Source organism: Telopea speciosissima, chromosome 7 (assembly GCF_018873765.1).
Source record: "Telopea speciosissima isolate NSW1024214 ecotype Mountain lineage chromosome 7, Tspe_v1, whole genome shotgun sequence".
NCBI classification, from domain to species: Eukaryota; Viridiplantae; Streptophyta; class Magnoliopsida; order Proteales; family Proteaceae; genus Telopea; species Telopea speciosissima.
In genome coordinates, this window is record NC_057922.1 from 24,748,438 (window position 1) to 24,766,192 (window position 17,755).

General features: G+C 35.2%; 1 pseudogene; it reads left to right on the forward strand.

Annotated features, from left to right (window-relative positions):
* Positions 1-6,530: 6,530 nt before the first annotated feature.
* Positions 6,531-7,243, forward strand: LOC122669435 (annotated as a pseudogene).
* Positions 7,244-17,755: the final 10,512 nt, after the last annotated feature.

Sequence of the window (17,755 nt, forward strand, 5' to 3'; positions counted from 1 at the left end):
CTATCTATCAATCTCGCTTTCCGACGTCGTTTAAGTCTACTGGGACACGGAGGGTCGAAGATGGGAATAACTGAACCAGAAAACGGTCCACGTCTACTGGCACGCGTGAGAAGCGCCAATTGAACGTTGTGACAAACTCACGCGTGTGAATATATGATATGACAACAGAGTGGGTTCTTTTGTACGTTCATTCAACACACACCGCTTTGCTTTTGCTTCAACCGAGCAATCGGCGACTCGCGAGGGGAAGTCAATTTGCATACGCATGGGAGTGAAGTTTGGCCCTGACCATTCAAGTTCATCTTGGCCTACTTGGAGTTTGAATAGGGCCTATCAGAGAAATTGTTTGAACTAAAATAATATCGTAAGCATATGGATCAATCGTAACTATGAGTTAAACACGAAGAGATATACGTTACCATATTTTACTCACTTTAAAATAATATAAAATGAATCAAATTAAAGTGTTAAATTAAACTAATTAAACAAATAAATTAACACATTCAAACTCACAAGCATCTAACGAATTAAATTGACGTCCTAACACATATTCATCTAACCTATCAAACTAACGTGAATTGGAAAGAATAAATTACAGCCACACATTACAACCATATAAGAAAAATAAAAGAAATAAAGGGAGAAGAAAAAGAAGAATGAGATGGAAGAAGAGAGGGATAATGAGTTTAAAAGTTTAGAGAGTAAAAACCTGGATACTTGAACAAACCTTACATGGCTTCTTCTTCTAAATCTCCAAGTCTTGTCATCAACTTAGAAACTTATATTAGAAAGCTTGAAACTAAACTATAATTATTACAATCATATTGAAGATGTAAAATTAAAGCATGAATCAAAAGCATTACAACCATGGAATTGAAATAATGAAATCAAACTAGAGCGTAGAAAGTAAAAAACTAGAAGAAGATTATGAGAAATTTCACTAATTAATTGAACTAAAAACTGAATTAAAACTAAACTAACTTAAAAACTGAACTATAACTAACTTGTTACAACCCAAAGGTTTGGGCAAGGGGTATTTATAGGGGGAAGGGAGAAGAGAGAAGTGGGAACCGGTAGGAGAAATAATCCCTAAGAAAAAAGAATATTATCTTCTCCCTCTTCCTTTACATTGCCTTGAATCCCAAGAAAACATAAAAAAATAGAAAGAATGAGAGAAAAGAATCCTAGATACATAAACCTTCTATTTATTAAAAAGTAATTTTCTAATTCTAACTTATGCTTCATTTTCTTTGTAGGTGTCTTCTCCAAGTAATGAGATCAAGGCATCTTTGACTTTTCAACCTTCCATAGGTGATAATATTTTTCAAATTAAATCTATCCATAGTCAAATCCGAAAAATGCCCTTGAAAAGTTGGAGGAGAGAAAGAGCAAGGGTGATGATTAGGATTTCACTCACAATTAATGAAATGTCAAATCTATCTTTCAAAAAACGTGAAGCATGGGATGCTTATATGGGTCTCACTGTTGTATTCCTTACTAAAAATCACAAAAAATAGACCAAAATTTCATCCAATTTGGAGTTCGGGAGCCCAAGATATCTCAAGTTGAAGTTGGACTGCTCGAGAGCCTTCCAAATGGAATCTTTCGGCTGATAGAAAGATAACTTCTAATAACTGTGCTAAGGCCCCTAGAATCTGAACTTTCGCTTCACTTTGTCCCCGGTCGACTGTCAATAATTATAAATAGACTCCTGTTTACATAAACGACCGTAACTTCTTTGTTTTAACTAGGAATCAAGTGTCGTTTGAACAGTTGCGAAGCTGACTCGACGGGCTACGCATCCATACTATATACACCTCAAAATTATGCTAAGGGGGCCCACTATAATCACATTCAAATTTGATTGATTGGCGTGATTCTTTCAGTGCTCAATCCAAACTTGATTTTCTCGACTCCTGGGCGGTTCTGGCTATTCTTAGCATATTTTGCTCCATTTTCATAAGAATTCACCTAAAACCTGAAAAACATAAGAAAGCACCGAAGTAACTTTGTCCAATGTGGTGAAATGTATGTTTTATGTCCTAAGATTTCACACATAAATGTGCTCATCAGAAACCCTGGCTCTGAGTTAGGGCTGGGGTGGGCTAAGGTTTGAGGCCTAGTGTTGAGCCCAGCCCATCCCAGTCTGACCCTGTTTTCTTCTCCTTCTTCTTAATCTTCTTTCTTCTTCTCTCCAGCCTAGCCCAACCCCTGCATCTCCCTTCCCCTCCCCATGATCAGCGTCAATCAGGGTCAACTTGACTGACTCTGAGGGCGAGTCAAGGTTGGATTTTTTTTTACCCTAAGTCAGGGCCTGGGCCCACCTAAGTGGACTCATGGTTGGGTTGGGGTTTTAAAAGCCCAGCCCAACCTGACCATGTTGCAACCCTATTACAAGTATTAAATGGACTAGGTGTCAATAATATTTTTCAAAATTTTTCGGATAAAAAAGTGCATATAGTTATACTATAGTATGCGTCTTAGTTAGTAAGTTCGGGAACGGCAATTGAACGGGAACGGATACGTACGGCAGTTAAACGGATTAACTTTAAAAAAAATGGACATATATTCATTATATAACATGCATTCACCACCTAATAAACAAAATAATATCATGATTTTATTAACTAAAATAAACACAATAATATAATATGCTATATAACATCTCTAAGATTATCATTTAACATACCAAAATATCAATAATCTACAAGAAATGAATGTAGATTGTAAATGACATGAGCAAGTTGAAAGACCGAGAAACAAGAGGAGAGTACAAGACTTAAGTGCGCTTTGTTGAACGAGATGGCGAGGATGATTGGAGATGGAGGGCTACTTGCCCTACGTGGATGTTCAACGAAATCGAAGGGACGAAGGAAAGTGAAATCGTTCCTAAATTCTAATCTTTGATAATTTTTTAATAAAAACGTATATCGGTATTATTAGTATAATACGTGCTTGCTTAAAAACGCGTTTTTATTATAAAAATACGAAAATATGGGGACGGAGTATTACGTTAAAAGACGCGATATAATATGATCGCGACTTTACTAACTAAGGTATCTTAATACATGTTTATTACGTATCCTCCAAGAGTAAAAATGCAGGCATATTTTTACTATGCAACACCCATATAGTTTAGAACTTTGAAGAAGCGTAGTTGGGGATATCCGATGAGGAAGGAAACGTAGGTACATTGGTTTTTTCAGTGCCAATGAGCAAGGGAGATGTAGTAATCGTATCGACCACAGAAGAGACGAGCTACAGTAAGGTGGTATCGATCTTTATATTAATTAAATATGTATTTTTAAACGAAGTATACATATTATACGTGTAATAACAGTTTCATACGACCTATTATAAAAAAAACATGAGCTTTTCCGCATATTTGGAAAAATGCAAAAAAAATATGTTTTTAAGATTTATTCAGGTTGGAAGATGAGCAAAGTCTAAGATGATGGGAATCCTTTAGAGTTCACCTCCTGCAAGGAGGTCACTAGGAATGAGAGAGTTACATTGAAAAGGGTTGAAGTGGGAGGAAGATTGGGGAAAAAGGAAGATGAAATAAAATCTAATCAGATAAATAACAAGTGATTCACCACAAGATTCTACCTTGGGTGAGACACACAGAAAAGCCCATTCCTTAGACTTGTTAAAATTTGAAAGTTCTCAAAGCAAAACCATTTTTATAAGGAAGCATCATGCATTATGATTGTAATATTAGTATTTAGGTTTTTGCAAAGGATATATTCTCTTTTCCGTGTTCTTGTAAATATAAACTACTCTCCTTATGAACTAGCTAGAGATGTTAGCCCTGAATGGTTTACACTTTTAAAAATTGTATATCAGAAATCTAGGGATGTTATCTCTATAGCTCACAAGTGGGCATTTAAGGATAGAGTGGAGAAATTAGTTATTGTAATATCAGACGATGTTCCTAACTTCTTTTTAGTTAATTTCATTTTTTTTTTCAATAAAAAAAAAATCTGAATGCAGTTTATTCTTTATCATGATGGAAAAGGGAAAAGAAAAGTAATCAGCGGTGTTATTTATTTTCTTTCAATAAAAAAAAAATATCTGAATGCAGTTTATTCTTTGTTGTCATGGAAAAAGGGAAAAGAAAAGTAACCAGCACTGTTATTTTGATGTCTTAAGTGAAGTGAAGTTAGGGAGAGGAAGAAAAAAGGAAAATAAAAAAGGGGCTGTTCTGTCAATAGGAGTAGGAAAAGTTAGATTTTAGGATGTTATAGGTAAGGGTGTCAATCAGTTCGGTTTTAGTTATTCGGTTCAATTTCGGTTCGGTGCAAGATATATAATGGTGAAACCAAAACCAAACTGAACCAAGAACAGATAAGGCATTTCAAAACCAAAACCGAACTGACTTGGTTCGATTTAATTCCGGTTTTTTTAGTGTTCTGTATTTAATTTTAATCCAATACCTTTTTCAATTTAAGCCAATTTATAAGACATTTCCAACCTTGACACTCTAGACTCTCCAATCCCAACTCTTCCTTTCTAGTTCCTGTATAGCACATTGCACATTTATCAGTATATCATATCATATCATACTATCATATAAAAGCACGTTGTGGCAAATCTTTTAGTTACCTATTCTATCCTTCATTCTTATATAAAATTCCATTATTCAATTCTTAATCTTTATGTCATTCTTTCTTATAATTTCACAATCTTAGGTACTCTTAGTAATAATTAATATAATAATATTCATTATTATTTAAAGCAAATCTCTCCACAAAATTAGATTTATCAAAAGTAAATCGGTTAACAATTATGGAGAGAAAATCTCTCCAATTCTCTCTCATAAAATTAAGGTAATTAAAAAAATATCTAACTTTTTAAAAATAAAACAGGGGTAAACTTAACCTAACTTTTTTTTTCCTTTTTTTTTATTTAAATACCATCTTTTTCTTATTATTTCTTATCTAATTCCTTCTTTATTTTCTCCTTATTTTTTCAATACAACAGTACCTTACGCAGCCTCTTTTAAAATTTTTTTATTCTAAAATCGACCTCTTTCCTCTAAAACCCTTGGTACCTTCTTTTTTAATTTATTTTTGGAAAAATTTCACGAACACCCCCTAAAAATATCCAATATAGCCGAAACTTACCATATTTCGTAAAAAAGGCACAGACTATCCTTATTTTATGAAGAAATATGAACTCAATGGTCAAATTACCCTTAGAAAGATTAAAAGTACCATAATACCCCTTAAGGGTTTTATCCTCTTTTACCCAAAAAAAACAAAAAGCTTCATCGTTTTACTATAGCTGGGCTGAAGGAAGAAGACGATAGAACTCTGTACACAATGAGCTTCGACGCCATTGCTGGGAAGACGAAGAAGGATGAAAAACTGAGTGAAACCCTATTCAGCCAAATGCATTTTCCATTTTGGATGGAATTAATGTATTCGGAATTCCAGATGCAAAAGAAAAATTGAGTAAAATGAACCCAAAAATGAAGAACTAAACAAAATTAAAATAGAGGAATTAAGGAACCTGTCCTGCTAGTTATGGAGAGGATCTGGGCAAGTGGAAACTTTTCTATTGCTTTCTTCAAAAACATTTTGGGTTTTGTTAAAACCCATTGCTCTTCTATCACTGAAGAACTTATTGAACAAATCTTCATTCCTGCTCTTCTTCTTCTTCTCATTCATGTAGGGGGTGAACGATTCTTTTAACTATTGTAAGGTACGGGCCAAATCCAGAACGATTCTTTTAACTATATTATTACTTTTAACGGAAACCTCCTGCAACCCAAAACCCATCTCCATGAGCCCCACCTGAAGCACTCCCCTGTAAACCCATTATCTGCAAGCCCAAAGAGAACCAATTTACACAGCCAAAAAAAAAAAAAAAAATCTAAAAGAGACGCTCCCAAAGAGATCTCGAACAAACGGGAGGCGGTTGGGGAAAACTTGAACAAAAGGGCTGAGTTGCAGCGGAAATGTTCGATTATTCGATTAGATATTTTTGGGAGCTTCTAAACTCAGCCCTAGGGCGGTTTGAGATCTCGAACAAACGGACTGAGTTTCATAGATCTCTTCCACCTGTGTTGGTTGTCCTGCAATGAAATCTAAGAGAACTTCTCCGGGTTTCTCTACTGAAGCTTCTGGTTCAATCGGAGATATCAAAGCAAAGATGACAACAGTGGTTTCTCCCCCAAATCACCTGAAGCACTCCCCTGCAACGAAGAACAGGAAATAGCAGGTTTATGGCTTTTTTTTATTCAACGGCTACGATTAAAAGGTCAAAAAAATAAACTGTTCAGATTAAATTGTTGCGTTTAACGAAAATACCCCACTCATTCTTTCTAAATAACTAAGAGGGTAAAATCGACATTTTATCTTGGGGTGTCAATCTGCTTAACATTTGGGAGAAGTTTGCTATTTTGACGCAATATGGTAAGTTTCGGCTATATTGGATACTTTTAAGGGGTGTACGTGAAATTTTCCCTTTATTTTTTATTCTAAAATACGCTCTGCTTTCTCTCAAACCCGTCGCACGATCTTCCTCTCAAATCGCCCCCTTCTCAGTCCGATGTCCCTTTTTGGCAGCAGAACTGGTTCATCGTCTTCCTCTTATTCATGGCTGTCTCCTTCTTTGTTCTCGCTCTCTTTCTCTACCTCGGCCTTGACTTGGATCAGAGCGCTCCTTCCTCCGCTTCGGCCGCCGCCTTCAAAGGTTTGAGGTGAATCCCACGAATCTCCACTCTTTTTTTTTTTGTCAGAAAACTGATCGAATTCATTGGAAAAAGAGTTAAAACTTTCGTCAATTTCTTATCCTTGTTTATTAGATTACGTATGGGTCGGTGCTTAAGTTGATGCATGAGATGACAAATTTCCGGCTGCATTCACATGGTGTGCCTTACGGCTGCGGCAGTGGACAGCAGTCATTGACTGGTTTTCCCAACGTTGACGACTCTAATAGCTACTGGGTATCTTCTCACTTCCCCCCCCCCCCCTCTTTTGAGCGTTCTTGATTTGATGATGATAGGAATGTGAATGAAAATTTAAATTCCCCTCCTCCTGACCGTGTTTGGGGTTTAATTGGTTTTGGTTCTTGTGCAGATCGCTAAGCCAGTGCTGGACTCATCTGCTAAACAAAGTGATAGAATCAAAGGTGGAACTATTATCAGGTTCGGACTCGGAAATGGCTGCACAGCCACCTGCACGCATCTCCAATACCGGGCAACCTGGTGGTTGGTTGGTAATTTACTTCACAATTTTGACTATTTGAAGGCTTAATTGTAAGTAAAATTTGTGTGTGTTATTTTATGTTTCTAATGGGACTTTAGCATCCTATATAGTTTTTTGATGGTGAGAGAAAAGTAAGTGTAGCGTAATACCAACTTCCTAAATTATCACTTGGATTTTAGTGGACCATTTCCTTACATAGTAGTGTGATTGGGCAGTAGAAATGGAATTTACTATTAGAGGCACATTTCATGATTCTGTTAAAATCCCATTCTGGTTTTTGAACAGGAAGAAGGATTACAAGGATGTGAGGTACTCACAGGTAGTGTCTAATGCTTTGGATATGAAGATAGAGATGATTTGGTGTGATTAAAGAAGATTAAGTAATTTCTTATTTAGTTTGCATTGATTTTCTTTTGCATGTAGAATTTCCTGCACGATTGAAATGGGTTGCTTCCCCAGGATTCCTTAACTTATTGCATTTTTTGATGGTTTAATTTGGGAGCATTATAGTGTTTTTTTATTGACTCTTGCCTCTAAGAACAAAAATTGATATTATTGCATGGACGATTACATGAGTACTTTCTTAGTTCCCCTTGAAACGGAACATGTTGTATTCATTGTCAGTTAAATCTGTTTAGAGAATAGTTGATCAAATAGCATATGCACCAGTGGCTGTCTTAAGAAAACTGTGTATGCTATCCTTTTTGGATGTACTCTATGTTTAGCGGTTCATTAATTAAAATCTTAATATCAAGAATAAGAGTTGAGGATCATTGTAAGGTGAAGTTCTAATTAGTAATTACCAATTTGGGAAACTAAGAACTGAGAAAGTAAGGTTAGGCAATAAAAGTCAGCATTTGAGAATTCAAGAGGACAACACTAGAATCCCGTTTATTTGAACAAATGATTAGATCCACTTCTGGTCTTGATCAAGATATAGATCATAAATGTAATCAGAACCAATGCAAGAGTGAAGAACTGATGATTCTTTGTATGACTGAGTTGGACATAAAACTCAAAGCATGGCTGAGTGGGTACGTAGAACTCATAAGCACAAAATCAGGGATTGAAGAAGATTAACCACCAAAAACAGAGATAGAAATTTAATAACACCAACAGTAGCTTGATCCTCCAAGACACTGACCCTCCCCAAGATCTCCTGATTTCCTTCTGATACAGGAGGGGCCACCTCAACGAGACGTGGAAAAATATTACCTAATTGTCGGTAAGGAAGACAACATGGATGATATTGATCTGGTTATTGAACTTCTCAGTGTATCAGCACTAAATTAAAAGAAGAAGAAGAACAAGAAGAGAAGAAACAATTAGGTCTTATTTTTTCCATGGTGGATTTTATTCAAAGTTAGGGACCCAAATGTGAGAAAGAAATGGAGAGATTGGATTGATGGATTAAGTTCTTGTTAAATGATGGTGGGGATGGAAGGGGGGAGCCGTTGAGATTGGTTTACTTGCTTTTGGTTGATCTGCTTGTGCTTAGGAGGATAGTGATGGTCTTGGAGAGATTAATATCCCTGCAATAATACAAGAGAAAAATACTCATGTTAAATTCTATGTAGAGTTTTAACCAAAACTGTAGTTGTTGGTAACTTTTCTTATTCGTTAAAAGGTTGACCTTTGTTAACATTAAAGTATTCATAGTCACAACACATGCCTTTATTATGGCGAATGTTCAATAAATGCACTGAATCTTACATGTAACTTCTGCCTGAATCATTTAACTATGATAGAACTTCAAAGTGATTTACTTCTGATTTTCAGTGATTTGAAGACTTGGAATGGAGGGTTGATGTGTTCTGAATTTGGATAGGATCTTATAAGAAATTTAGTTTTTCTTTATAAAATATTCTTATTTTGAATGGTCTACTAATTTCTTTTGGGAGGTGGCTTCAAGCAATGTGCTTATGATGTTGGTTTGGTAGTTTAATAAATTAACTAATAAATTGAGGTTTAAACTTCTTGTAACAAATGATCTCTCTCTATCATGTATCCATGGACCAGACAGAGAGACAATCATGTTGTTAAATAATTCAACTTGTCATTAAGAATTTATTAACAAGAGTATTTTGGACCAGAAAATGCGCTGCAATTTCAAATAAAAAAGGATTGGGAAAATTAAGATAAAATCCTTTGAGCAAGAAACTTTTTCCGCCATTAATTTAACAAAAAAGTATCTTTTCTTATTTTTTTCTCGATCATTTTTTTTTTTTATAATTCTTTTATGTAAATTCTAAATTCTCCACGTGTTGGGGTGACCAAACATTTGTGGCAGTTGGGAATTTTATGGAGGAAAACACATGGACTTTGCTTTGGGCACTAAAGAACTTTCGGAGGAAGAACTTTTGCACTCTTCATGTTCACTACCAGCTTAGGGGATCCATGTCTGTAAGTTTCAAATTTCAAATTTTCCAAGGTTCGGTCTGAACCCCTTATAAAAGACTCACTTGCTTTGATGTATGATCTTGACTAAATAATGGATGCTTCTATTTTTATTCCTCTTTTACATTATATTTTCTCCAAGTAAGAATCTTTTGATTCATAGTTGGTTGACTGATGTCGCTACACCATACTCAGTAGTCAGTTCACTATGGACATGGTCTCTCAGTTGGACTCTGACTTAGTTACACAAAGACCATATCATCAAAAAATTTCATTTTAATAACATCTCATGGTAATATGTATCTTAGGGCTCGTGGATATAAGGATATCGTCATACTAACTCATTTGAGTGAATATCATTGCTTTAGAAAGCACTATTGATTTCTTTCTTCTTTTTGGAGCATAGTTGCTTGAGAAAACATTTTTCTAATTTGCCAAACAGAATTATATATTCCTTTCATGTTTTCTAATTAGTCGTTTACTCTCTTCTCCAATCTGTCCTTTATAGCTTTCATTTCTAATTAGGACAATTTCTAATGGTTTGTCTCGATTTTATTGTTTTCCCTAGATCTCAGTGGGTATGAAATTTCAGAGAGACTAGATTTGTGTTAAGTCAGGGCATACTGAGGAAAGGAAAAGAAAGAAATGCATGAAATTCTAAATGAGTACCTTGATATTTGTCTTCATGCAGCGGTAATGCTTCTTTTTCTTTTCCTTCAACTAATTTTGATGTTGATTTGCATTGCAAAAACAATTGATATTGTATGGTTAGATAAAGCGATGCCCATTTGTGAATTGACATTGTATTCTTATTCCCTAAATCCATTCTTTCTAATATGCAACCTGCTATTGTTTCATTACTTAACTGAATATGGATCGTCAATTGAACAATGACTCCCACTCTTACATGAATTGTAATTTTGGCATTAGGTTTGCATGATTTAATTCTCCTTGTTTTTAAAACCTTCTTGATTATTATTTCTTACGACTTCAATTTCTTCTAAATTCAAACACCCCCAAAATCCGTGCCCTTCATACTTTATTATGCAGAACAATTGCTATACCTATGTCCTTCATATCTGTAGCTGTGACATTAGATTTCTGTGAATTGACCTTACTGTTAATGTACACACATTTATTAATTCTTACAACATTTTTTTCTTCCAAATTTGACCACCCTCTCCTCGTCCACCTCCCCCTTTCTCTTTCGCATTGATCTCTTGCTTTTTCTCGATTTTTCTCTTATTTAGTACCCAAGATTAGCATGAATTTCTTGGCTTACTTTAACGAGAAAATTGTTCATTTTCTGGGCTTTGCTTCTCCATTAGTTTGATACCTTGACTTTTTCATAATTAACTACTGAGAGACCTTTTTGTGCTTGGCTTTAGTTTTTGATAAAGCTTACAGTTGGATGTTTGATGATCAACATTGATGGAATATTAATTATCTATTCTATATTCATGATTTTACTGTTAAGGAAGTGTTTGTTCTCCCTATTCTCAATACCATAAAAAGGCAAAAAGGGTGTTGTTCTCTTGGTTTTCTCCTGATCAATCTCCTCTCTTTACACTCTTGGGTTTTGTTAGGAACTTGGAGGCTTCAAATCTTAAATGAACTAATCAGCTAACGGAAAAGAGGGGTTTATAATGGGTAAAAAGCTTCAACACGAATTCTTCCATCCATGATTGTTATCATAGTTCTTGTATCTGTTATCTGATATAGCTTCCTTGAGTATCTGATATTTTGGGATGTGGGTCATCTGGTACCTCTCAGTGCTCTTCTCAACTCCACCCCCAATTATTGTTTTCTCCTCTTGTTTTCGATTCTATTCAAAGCTCTGTTCTTATAATTGTTAATACATGTCTCTGTTGGAGTTCTGAAGTTACTATTACCCTTTTGATTCTGCAATCTTATCCACACAAAATCCTGATGGGGAGAAGAGATAAGATGTATACCATGCGTTAGATGAATGGGTTGTCGGGATTCGCTAAACGCTCTGAGAGAGAATATGAGTGCTTCAGCACTGGTCACAGTTCAACCATCATCTCAGCTGCCTTGGGTATATCTCTACATACCTTCCTCTGCCTATATACATAACTCCTAATATATTGGAGATTTGATTAAAAAACATCGTCTTTCTCATTCCTTTAGGGAGGAGAGGTATGAGGAAAGGATGAGTCTCTCTATTTGTCTTTTTTACTTGAGGGGGGTCACCAAGTTATCAAGGAGTGGAAAAGAATGATTTAACAAATATTATTACATAAGAAGAGTATTAGTAGAGTTGTTTAGTCCATAACAATCATTTGGTGGTAGGTGTTATTGTTCAAAGACTGCGAAGGTTCTCTCACCAAATTGTTACTCCTTTTTTTAATGCAATAACGTGGTCGTCGAATGCTTCCCCACCTCTTTGCCTAAACCCATATCTATATGCGTGCATCTATTCTAATCATTGTTCAATTGTCAGAAAGTTCTTGTTTGATATTGGCCTTCATGAGAGCAAAGCAGAAGCTGCACTGAAGGAGGTGGTTCTTGGCCAAATGGATCAGGTGCAATAATATTTATATGTATTGGTATATATTATTTTACAGCTGAAATACCATTCACTGATTCGGAGTACTCACCCCCCCCCCAAAAAAAAATGTAGCTTTATATTCTACAACTCAGACATGAACGAATGAAGTCATAGACATCTTGACCCCCTTCCCCAAAAATAATGTGCTTCTGACAGTAGTTGGATAATGAAAACAATTGAATAAAAAAGATATTCAGGAGGTACACAAAGCTAATCAAAATTTGTGTAAAAAAGATACCTCTGTATAAGTATCATTTTATAAAAGTAGGTGTACTCATAAATTTCATACTCAAAAGGTTACGTGGGTTTAAAAAATGATCTGATTAGTTGATCTTCAACAAGATAAATGGCCTTTTATTGATTCTTATTTTCTTGGTATGAACATGGTACTGATAAATTTGTTTTAATTGAAGCTTCAAAAGAAGTATGTAGAAAAAACGTGTTTATGTGTAGATACATTGAATCAGGCCTGATTCTTCATTCAACATATATATTTTAGTAGGTCTTGGTGAATAAACTGCTAGGATGCACAAATATTGACCAGTTGCTCTCTCTCTCTCTCTCTCTCGCACACACTCACAAATTCTTGTCATTTACTAGTCATTACACAAACAAACATGATAACGATTGTTATACACTAAATTACTACCTAACTACAAAACCTAACATAATAAGAAATATAAAAGCAATGACCGGGATGATGTCTTTTAACTTTCATAAGTGATTGATATCATGGTTGGTCATGCCAATGTATCATATTCACCACCACAATTAAATAGAATGATAATTGGATTTCACATTAATATAATGTCCACATATATACATCATACAAATTAAACTTGTGAGTGTGGGATTTGGGTAGCAACTGGGCTACCATGTAGACATGTAGAATATTGCATTCAATATAAAAGGGCAAATTTCTTGGACTGTTGTGATTCATATTACACAACAGAGAAATGTCTTTTGGCTAATAAGGGAAATAACTCACCCATTATTTGATCCTAGTATACTAGATGTCCTCCACCAATGAGGATATCAGTTGGCAGACCAAATAAAAATAAGAGGAGGGGAAGGGATGAGGCAGCTAAGGGAGATGTTAGGAAGAGGTTCAGCAGTGTTAGATGTGGGAGATGTAAGACATTTGATCATAATATAAGGGCATGCAAAGGATGTCCAATAAAAGGAAAGGACATAGCTTCTTCTAGGAACATTGGGACCAAGGTAATACTCTACTCACAATTTAAATTTTTTAACATAAAACAATGTATGTTTATTTCCCTTTTTTCATATGGTTTTGTTGATGCAACTTTAGAGGAAGAGGAAGGACATGAGTACCACCTCCTCCCAGGGAGTAACTAGGTCCTCTCAAGCATCTTGTACAACTTCACAAACAAATGAACAAGATAAACTTTGGGAAAAAATGACATCCAAGGTTGCCAAAGAGAAGGCAAGGGGAGCTAGAAAATCTATCAAAGAACAAGCTGATTGTTGAATAGGTCTGAGAATAACTGCTTAAATATGGGAAGCTTTATTACAATTCTGTTTGTTCAATTCTTGATTGAGTTGAGTTGCTGATTTTCAGGTGCCACTGGTGATGAGTTACTGATTTTCTGAGTCGTACTACATATGTAGAGCTGGGTTGAGTTGATGTCAATAAAGCATATGATGTTGCTGTCTGTGTGGAGCTGAGTTGGTGGACAAGAGCTGATGAGGTTGGTGACGAGGAGCTGATGAGGTTGGTGACTAGGAGTTGATGAACTGCTTGAGTTGTTATCCTTGAGTCTGAGTTTATGAGTTGATGTTTGAAAATAATTATCTTGGTTTAAATTGTACTCTGTTTGAAAATAATTTAGGAATCTTAGTTTAATTTGTAATAGTCTTATATGGTGTGGATCTGAGTTGTTGATCATGACTCTATGTTGATGTTTGAAAACAAGTATTTTGGTTGAACAAAAGTTTTATTTTAATGGCCTACATGATCTTCTCATTGATGGAATCTTGGTTGAAATTAAGTTTTAATTTTATGGTTGCTATTTATATTTTTAACTTTAAAACTTCTCAGATAAGATTGTTGGGCTGGGGTGGGATCCAATGGTCAATGGATTTGGATGGATGTATTGATACCCTTAGAGAAATACAAAAGAACATAAACCCAACTGCCACACAGATAGAAACTAATCACCAGCTTTGGTATTTCGCTATACATAAACCCAGGTTTAGTTGGCCATTACTGCCAAAGAGAAGGCTGGGGTGGGGTCCAATGACCAATGGACTTGGATGCATCAACATGCTTGTATGCCATTGCCATTGCATCAATTCATTAAAAAACATGAAAATTTAATTGTGAAAGTCTGCATTACATCAATTCATTAAAAACCATAAAGTTGCATCATTCTAAGAGATCAAAAAGATGTGAAACAAAGGTCCTCTTCCCTTCCCCTTTCCTTTACATGTTTACATGTTCATAACACTTACAATTAAGTTCAAGACAAACAAAGCTACAATAATTTGACATTATCTTCATTATATTATATCAATTGACTTCTCCACAACCTTTATCAGACTATAGAACTCTTCACTCCTCTGTTGGTCTTCAGGAATAAATTCACTCACAGTATTTGGTGCATCATTGGTGTAACCACATTGTTCTGTTTCACCCATGACAGTATACCATTGGGTGAAGTTGCAACTACCATTGTTTTTGTCTGCATAGTTATAATAGAGTATATTTGGGTTGTCTATCGAGTTCGGAATCCTCACAACAGTTATTTTCTACAGAAACATAGCTTGTTCTCAAACTTCAAGTATCTTGAATTGCTCTCATTCACACTAACAGAAGACATCTTACCTGCAAAAATTCAAATTTGCATTTAAAATAGCTCTCTAGACCAAAAAGAAGCATTAAAAAAATTAGAAAATTTTCACATGACCTTCCTATTACCTATTCACATATTCACATATACACATTCTCCCTTCTTGAATCACATCAGATGATTATCACAGATGAGAATCACAACTGGAAAACAGAGTCCACAGAGTTTGGGTCTGGGTAAGACAACAGATGAGAATCATAGCTAGGATTCCTATGACTAAACTCATTATTAAGTCCCATCTTGAATCAAACAGGGCTTTGATTCCCTCTGCTCTGTTCTACTTCAACAACTCATTTTGGGCTAAGTTTGGGTCTGGGTTTGATAGGGTTTGCACAGTTTAGTGAGTTTTGATCTGGGTATGAGATGGTCTGATATGGGATGTGACTCCTATACAAAGAACTCCATATCATATCATTTTAGTCTATTGTAATGTTTTAATTTACAGTATAACATTCACATTATACCTAATCAAACTAATAAATGTCAAATTGATTATTCAATATCACACTGATTATTTCAGACAATGAGAAAAGTAAATTACTTACAACAAATAATCGATGTAGTTGTAGTAGACCTCAGCAAAAGACCTTAGTAGCAGCTCACTCAATCTGAGAGATAATGGAGTGCAAAGAAATAAGGTGGAATAGAGGTCGAAGGGGCAAATTCTCTACAAATCCAGGTCGATGGAAGCCTTTGGTGGCCGGATTAAACGTAGCGGCAACAATGTGCTCGCTTGAGAGGTGTAAGTGGTTGCCTGGGAGGTGTGGGGGTGGAGCTGTTAGGGCTTCCACTCTTCCTTCTTCTCCTTTCGATTTGGGGCAATGGTTCAAAGTATAAAAGAATGTCAGAGGTTTAGTTTACATTGAAGGGCAATATGGTCAGTTTAGTTAAAATTCTAATGTTTTTTGTTCAAAATTAACGGTCTGGATTAACTTATTAATTATTATGAAAAGTAGGACGGGGAGGTACATGTAAATAGTGTATAAAGATGGATGCATCGATAATAAATCCATACCTATGGGGAGGTATGCATAAATTTCCCTAATAGTAATAAATCAGTTTTCCCCCATCCTCCAAGGAAGCAATTATTGAGTGGCAAGAGCATGAACAACATTATTTGTCATTCAAAAAATATTTAAGTACACATAATAAAGTGGTGAAAGCTTGCTAATAATGTGATCAAGGTAAAGGTATCATGTATTTAGGGTGTCCTTGAAAATTGAAATGGATAATTTCTATTCGGGAGTATAGCTTTCACCCTCAAGAAGCAACCAATGAGTGCCCTCGAATGGAATCATTTATGGGGATGAAGAGGTCATTTCAAGAAAGAGGAGGAAAAAGATAGACACAAGGGAGTGCTAGTGTAGCTTAGCATAGGCTACACTTTTGGATAGAAGTCATTTCTCTTCTCCCCTGTTGTAAAAGACCCTCTTCCCCTCCGGCCGAGGTGCCCATTGTTTATTCATTCGAAAATAGAATACTCACATGAATTATGAAGAGGGTTTTCTTATAATGGTAGTGTAATAAGCAATCTGCACACTTCAACCACCGAGCAATTGAAAAATGATAGGAGAGAGAAATATCAATGTGTATCCCATTGTTTATTCATTCGAAAATAGAATACTCACATGACTTATGAAGAGGGTTTTCTTATAAGGGTAGTGTAAGAAGCAATCTGCACACTTCAACCAACGAGTGATTGAAAAATGATACCATCCATATAACCCACAAAATCAAAGTAGGAGAGAGAAATATCAATGTGTATCCCACTGTTTATTATTGTGAGGAAGGCAAAAAGAAATCTGTAAAATATCACTGTACCAATATTTTCCCCTATGAATTATTTGCAAATAGTGTACAAATTTAGGGTCGACATTCTCTATAGAATAGCGTGGCCCTTACACGTGTGCAGAGACCAATGAGAGCGCATGATTTGACATCATGGAGCTCTAAGTTCACCCTATGCCATATCTGATAGTTTATATTATTCTAACCTAAAATCTAATATAATTTTGCATTTTAGCTAACGAAATATTATTATATTTCAATTTAGTCAACCAAAGAAGATAGTGATCTTACTCAGCAAATAGAAGATAATGATCTTATCTTATTTTATGAGTGTTGGTCCCGCGAATAACTGGTGGAGATAACATTTGGATAAATGCAGATTAGTGTTTAAATTATTTATTTTCGGTTTGAAGAGTTGTATTAGCATAACCAATGGGAGGATGGTAATTTGATGTTGCCTTTGCATAAAGGCAAGGCGGGCATGCCTTATGTTCCTACTTCCTATACACCCATTTTTGAAAGAAAAAAAACATATTTATTATAACGATAATAATGGTCACATGGGTCCAAAATTTTTAGACCCATGTTTTTAAGGGTGTCAAAACTAAATTGAAACCGTTTATCAAAATCAAATCAAATAGTTTAAATTAAAACTGATAGATCGTTTAGTTAAAATGTCCGGTTATGGTTTTAGAAATGACACCATTTATTTAATCGATTTAGGTCGATTAATCCAATGGTTTCAAACCGTGTAATCCAATTAAAACTGATTATAACCACACCCTCTAACCGTTTAAAAACTTAACAAATTTTTTTTTTTTTTATAAACCAAAAATCAAAACTTAGCAAGTAGCAACTACTAAGCAGTCATGTTTCTTTATTAATGATTTAAAAAAAACTAATAACTTAGT